We start from the raw sequence: 6939 nt of genomic DNA, 5'->3' as shown, positions 1-6939 counted from the left end.
TTTTGTCTTTGCTGACTACCTGAAGCTTCTTCTTCTGAATGTTGGGTTCTTTGAGCTTGTACTTTCTCCCCCATTTTGCCACCACTAGTACATAAATGTTTACTTGTGCCGCACTTTTTCAGGTTGTTGTGTCGCACTTTTGTGCGACACAAGAACTTTGCATCGCTCTTGAGAGCGACACAAACTACTCATCTGTTGTGTCACACTTGTCACGCGCGCGATACAATAGAGCATAACTCTTGTGACGCGCTTCTAGAGTGCGCGACACAACATATGATAATTCTTGTGACGTGCTCCAAGGGTGCGCGACACAAGCTCCCTGATTAATCTGGTACACTTTGTATCGCTCATTCCTCACGCGCGACGCAAAATATTGATATTTTAAAAAAAAATTACAAAATATATATTTAAACAATTGCCAATTTATTTTTATTTTTAGAATCATTTATATATTTTTTAGTTACTTTGGATTGAAGGAAACTCATATATATATATATATATATATATATATATATATATATATATATATATTGCAAGCAGTACAAAAATTAAAAATCCAAAAGATGTTCTAAAAACATTATATAACAACACAAAATAATCAATCATTATGTACTTAAGTAAACAATAACGGTGAGATAGACAATCACCTAAACTAAAATTGAATTTTTGGGAGAACCAAGAAAAACATTCAGGGCTAATTAAATAAAACTGAAACAACAAGAAGATGAATAATTCAGAACACAATTGAGAAAGAGCAAGCATGAAAGGGCAAGCATGAAATAAACAGACGACAATAGACGCAAATAAATACACACCTAAACCCAGAAATACCCAGAAATACCTCCGCCTTCAACGAACACCATTATCAATTGATAATCATGCCAGCTTCTAAGGATACGTCAATTGATAATATTTTACTTAATGTGGTTCTTACATTATCAAGTACTGCTCCTGCATCTAAAAAACGTAATTTACCAAGTACTGCTCCTACATTATCAATGAAGGAGCAGTACTTGATACGTCAATAGATTACGTAATTTACCATTATCAATTACTGCTCCTGCATCAATTGATAATATTTTACTTATTTGAAAAAAAAACATAATGTAGGAGCAGTACTTGATACGTCAATAGATTACGTATTTTACAATTATCAATTGATAATCAGGCCAGCTTCTAAGGATACAATTATATTCTGGAATATAATTTTTCTTAGCGGAGTTCCCCAAATGCTTCTGTTGTACACATAGTCTCGATCCCGCCTTTGTTAAATTAAAAAACAAAAATAATATCAATCGAATACAAGCAATTTGCACAAGAGTTGACGTTCAGGAGCATCTAGTACTACAATTTAGATTTACCTCCCAAGAGTTCATCCAAGGCTTGGCTTCCTGTCATGATACGAATAACGGACTTCCTCTGTCACAATAAACAAGAATCGGACCTTTTAGCTACTTTTAACAGGTTTGAAAACTAGCATTACTTTCTCTTGTTACGTATGAGAACTTGACTCGTTGCATCGAATATTATCTCTCCTCGAATTAAAAAGAGCAGAGAGAGTGTACAACTTACTTTGATAAGAGCATCACTTCCTCTTATATAACCAAAATTCTGAGAAAGAAAAAGAGACATACGTAGTAGTTAGAGAATATAAAGTGAAGAGATAAGTCCTAACTATGGAAATCTAGTACTAGTATCGTATAAATTTAGCACAGAAGCCTAGATTCAATTATCAGCATTTTGAGCACTAACCACAAGCTTTTCAGCAGCTTCGTATATCTTATCAAATTTAGCCTCGGATAATCCTTTGATCCATATCAAATTCTGATAATAAAATGGAGACAACAGCAATCAGAGATGAAATCAACACTTGCAGAATTTCAACAATTTGAAAATCATCATACCTTTTTTGTGTGCATCATCAAGCCATTGCAGGTATAGATCCTTGCATCTTGAAGCTTTTTTACGTCTCCAACATTGATTCCTTGTGAGATGACTGCAAAATTTACCAGATCTTAATACCGAAACATCAATAACATAGATAAACCTCAACGGCATTGATTTGGCATCTTCCACTTGTCAATGGCTTCAAACAAGTCCTCTTCGTCATCGATATCTTCTCGCTCCACAAGCTGTAGCTGACCTTGCTCTTCGGCTCTGAAACACAATCCAAAATACAGATATTAATACCCAGCAATTTCCTCGAGAACAACGAACTCGAAATCATAGACTGCACTAACACGAAAGCGAATGAACACCATTTCATCGATGGAGGCTTTTGATATGCATTACAAAGTCTCGGGCTAGCTTGTAAATTTGGTTGCATCAAAACCTGTTGAGCAATATCAGGGGGCATCTTATATTAGTCTTAAAAACCTCAGTCTTTATCGCATTAATGCGAACCAGCAAGCGCTGAACCAAAATTTACAGTTAGAAGCAACTGTAATGAATTTAAAAGGGCTCTCAAAATGTACAGAAAACAAAATACTAAAAGGTTCTAGCATAATAGCCATACAAATTATAAAAAATAGTAGTCACACAGCTAAGGTCATGGCATTTGCAATTGTAGTTATCAACTGCATACAATTTGACTTTTGAGCTCATCATATAAAAATATTAGAACAAAGAAGCTAGTTTATCTCATTTAACTCAAGTCTACAGCATTCTTTGGAAAAATCTATGAGTAAAGACTCAATATGCTATAAAGTGAAATTACAACCAAGTTAGATTTGTTTTTCTTATGTGTATCATCAAATTTGTTTTTCTTTTATTCAAGTCAAATATAAATTTATATAACGCCTACCCACCTTCATGTATAAAAGAAATTCATATTTTGAAGTAATATATATTAATTGTTTTCATCTACAACAGATTCAACAGCTTGAATTGTTTCTTCATTCTTTGCTATGGAGTTTTTTTTGGCAATGTTGCTTCTTTGTCTCCTCTATATCATCTCTAACCTCTGGAACCTATATATCCATAAAAGATACCACACTTGCTACGTCCTAGACTATGAGTTCTACAAAGCCACACAAGATAGAACACTCGACACGTAATCCTGCACGAAAATCGTCATGCTATAAATTTAGGCGTTATTAACTTTAGTATAACAGTCCACCTTCTTATTGCCAAAAACAGGAAACTCAGTTCCTAGAGGAGAAAGCAGGATTGAAAACAAGCCATTAGGTGAAATACACAAATCAAAACACCACTCAATCATAAACAGGGGCAACAATTAACCAGATTTACACCCGCAATCCGACTGACCTGACATGATTAACACAATTATCATTTTCCTTGCATGTATATCATATATAACCCTACGAAACATATAGATAACATAACACCATAACCCGAATTGATACCCCTAATCATCAACAAATGACTTAACCTAGTAAACCACCATACATTAAGAATCCAGAAATCATCTCCCACTAACTCAAAATTGAAATAACGGTAACAACTCAAATATCTAATACTAAAACCACATAGAGAATAATCATAAAAAAGAAGCAACAGAAATAGATTGAGAAAACGCCAATCTAACACTTCATCATTTCATCAATCATACAAAAAAAAATTGAGAAACGAAATGGGTCAATGATCTCTTCCATTTCAATTAGCCCTTTGTGCATCAAGAAATTAAAAACCCATAATCAGGGACTAATCATACGAAAACCCCAAATCCAATTTTTGTTCAATTTTATGCTGAAACAATAAATATGAACATTACCCACAATAAATAGTGATGTTCATTTCACAGAATATGTATCAAGGAACCGTCAAACTAGAGTTGTTTGAAGCAACAACAGTAATGAAAACCAGCAAAACTTCATGGTCATTCCCGTAATGATTTGAATAACCTAAGTTTACAGGAAACCAAACTTGAAAAATAGTAGGCTCATCTAATACATGTCTTTTACTCGATGGACCCAACGAGAAATCATAAAGAGAAAATATACTAACAATCAATTTACCGGCTCACATAATTTGCAGCAATATTGTCTCTACAAGGCAACCACGCCAAAGCACACATAATTAAGAACATATCCCCTAATTCCCACCGCGAAGACAAAACCCTATATCCTGCCTTGAAAATTTCATCCTTATATTGCCTATGCAGCCGGAAGAAAAAAATATGTTAAAACTCAAAAACCATAAAATTCATTAAAATAGTTGAAGGGAAGGGTCACTCCACATACCTTCTGAATCAAGTGGTGGAGCTTTTAAAAAAAATCTAGTGGCCTTTGATACAGTCCCTGACAAAGATACAATAGGATTCCAAAACAGTGACAATTTGTACCAACTACAATGCTCCATAACTAAGGTGCGCTTATAGGTATGCGACAGTATATTTGATAATCTGAGTCGATAAATGAACATCCCAATTTAAGAGTGTTATGTTTTCATTTTCGTGTCAAGAAATGTACATAAATCAAAATTCATTTTGAAACTCATAGCATTCAAGTTTGGGCAATTTGACCTTTGTTCCAATTTCATCTTTCAAAAATTATGATTTTTGTAGGACAATATTCTTATAAAGTCAAATTGCCTTGTCCAATTCTAGCACACTAGTTCTACAATCCAAGATATATTTCATCTTTAATTTGTAAAACCCAATAGCTAGTGAATGAAGGAAAATGTATTAAGAGTTCAGTATGACCAAAATTTTTATATAAGTCATGTAGAAGTACAAACCTCTCTGTATCAAAAGGGAACTTGAGTGCTCTTGTACCGCTTTATGCCGAAACATCAGAGCCAAGCAAGTTAAAACTACACCAACATTGGGATGATGAGAGCCTATATCGAATGAGACACCATAGAATTGATTGATATATTACCCAAAAATCTACTCTAGATTTTTCCATATTACTTGAAATTACAAAGAAAACTTCAAAGTAACCCACCAAAAAGTTGATCTGCTTTATTCAATGCCTTCGTCAATGTTTCCTCTGCATCATTAAATTTCCTGAAATAAATCTTATTAACATGAAAATGGAATCAGACAAAGCAATTAGCAGAAATGACCAATAAAAGATAAACCAATCTAAGCTCACCCCATATGAGCCTCAAGCTGCCCAAGGCACAGATGGATGCAAGCAGAACTTTATATGAAGACATGTTACAAGCTGATAAGGAATGCATGTCAGTGAAGTCTTTCTTTTCAGGTACTTCATTGATAACTTTCTGGTAGAAATCCTTCGCCAATGATAAGTTACCAGTGGCATGCAAGAACTCTCCAAATGACAAAGCAGCATTTCCAATCACAACATCAGCATATGGTAAAATACAATGCTCTAAAAGGATTTAGGATCATATGAGATACTTACCAACACAATCCTCATTGTCCTTAAATCCTTGGAATAATGACACAGCTGCACGAAAGTAGCAAGTTCAGTAATTACACAAGTGAAAATATAGCCGAAAATGTTTTTAAGTCTACCTGATTCAATATTGCCCTAAAGAAGCTCAACTAGCCCTTTAACTGCTTTAGCACGAGCATTGACAAATGCATCTGCATCTTCATCATTTCCCCAACGTTCTAAGCATTTATCTGCTAGTACTGATGAAGAATCATCCTATATAGGGAGAATAGTCTAAGTCTCAATGCAATTTTACTTTTACTTTTTTTAATCTAGATAGAAAATGAGAACTACAGAGCTTGAGGCAACTTACATTGCCCAAAGCTAAATTGAGTCCCACGAGAGCTTCCATGGCAGCAACTGCAACATAAACCATGTTTCTAGTCATAACATGCTACGATGAAATCAAGAATTTTGTAGGTGAAAGAGGTAGTTTCCTTACCTTAACACCCAGAGAAGATTGTTCCAAGTCCAAAATTGTTTGCAGCTTCTCCATTGCTTCATCATAACTCTCTCTACATAATGTCAGTTTAAGAACAGAATAGCTTTCATGATAGACTAGAATTAAACTGACCCCAAAATAGAAACACATTTTAAAACGAGGGGAAGAAAGGGAAAACCTTGCAAATAATAAGTTAGACATAGCGAGTAGGGTCATCCCCTTGGAATTCTGGGTCACGATACCTAGGCCCTCGGTCGACTCAGAAGAAAGACATTGCTCCAGTACCAGCATAGCTTGCCCATAAGATTCATCTACTCATAAAGTTGCAGAAAACCAATTCAAAAACGAAATTGATGTAAACCGTATCCCAAAATTAAAATGAAAAGAAATAATAAAGAAAACCTGATTTCTGAGATTTGGCAAGAGAGAGAGCGTAATCGATCATCTGAAGAGCAACTGGGCTTGCATTTGGACCGTTGAATCGGTCGTTAAAGAATCTCAAGGGTGGAGTTAAGAGGAAGGGTTTATTGGTTCTAGCAACGATGACCGTAGTTCTCAATAACTTCGCAGCGGAGAAGAGGCGGTGAAGAGAGGGTGAAGATAGAAGAGGCGCGATGGAAGAGGCGTGAAGAGAAATGAAGAGAAATCCCTAATATTGATCGATGGCTTTACCCTTCTTCTTAGGTAAATAATTTATGAGTCCCCTTTTTTTTTACCTAATGCTTAGTTCCTCTATTTTTTAAAACACATTATAAAATCCCTATCTTTTTTATCAATATTAATCATTTGGTCATTTTATCTAGTTTTTAACCGAACATATTTTAGCTTTCACGACAGCTATAGTAGATACAAAATGGTCATGTTCCTCTGTTATTTTCTGTATGTCTGTTTATGCCAAATATGACGATTAAAAACTAAAAAAATAGACAGAATGACCAAGAGATTAATATTGATTAAATATAGAGGGACTAAACAGTGTGTTAGGTAAAAAGAAAGAGACTAATAAATTATCTACCCTTCTTCTTTCATGGGTTTACATTTTTTTAATTTCATATAATTTTAATAAATTGTAACAATTTGTTAGTCTATCAGTATTTTTTTAAAATTTTATTTTTTTATATTTAGAAAATTACG

General features: G+C 34.3%; 1 pseudogene; it reads right to left on the bottom strand.

Moving 5' to 3' along the window:
• Window positions 1–564: 564 nt before the first annotated feature.
• LOC136200892 (uncharacterized) lies at window positions 565–6472 on the bottom strand (annotated as a pseudogene).
• Window positions 6473–6939: the final 467 nt, after the last annotated feature.

The sequence above is a fragment of the Euphorbia lathyris genome, chromosome 7 (assembly GCF_963576675.1).
Source record: "Euphorbia lathyris chromosome 7, ddEupLath1.1, whole genome shotgun sequence".
NCBI lineage: Eukaryota > Viridiplantae > Streptophyta > Magnoliopsida > Malpighiales > Euphorbiaceae > Euphorbia > Euphorbia lathyris.
Note: the sequence above shows the minus strand (reverse complement) of the source record. Positions and strands in the feature narration are given on the sequence as shown.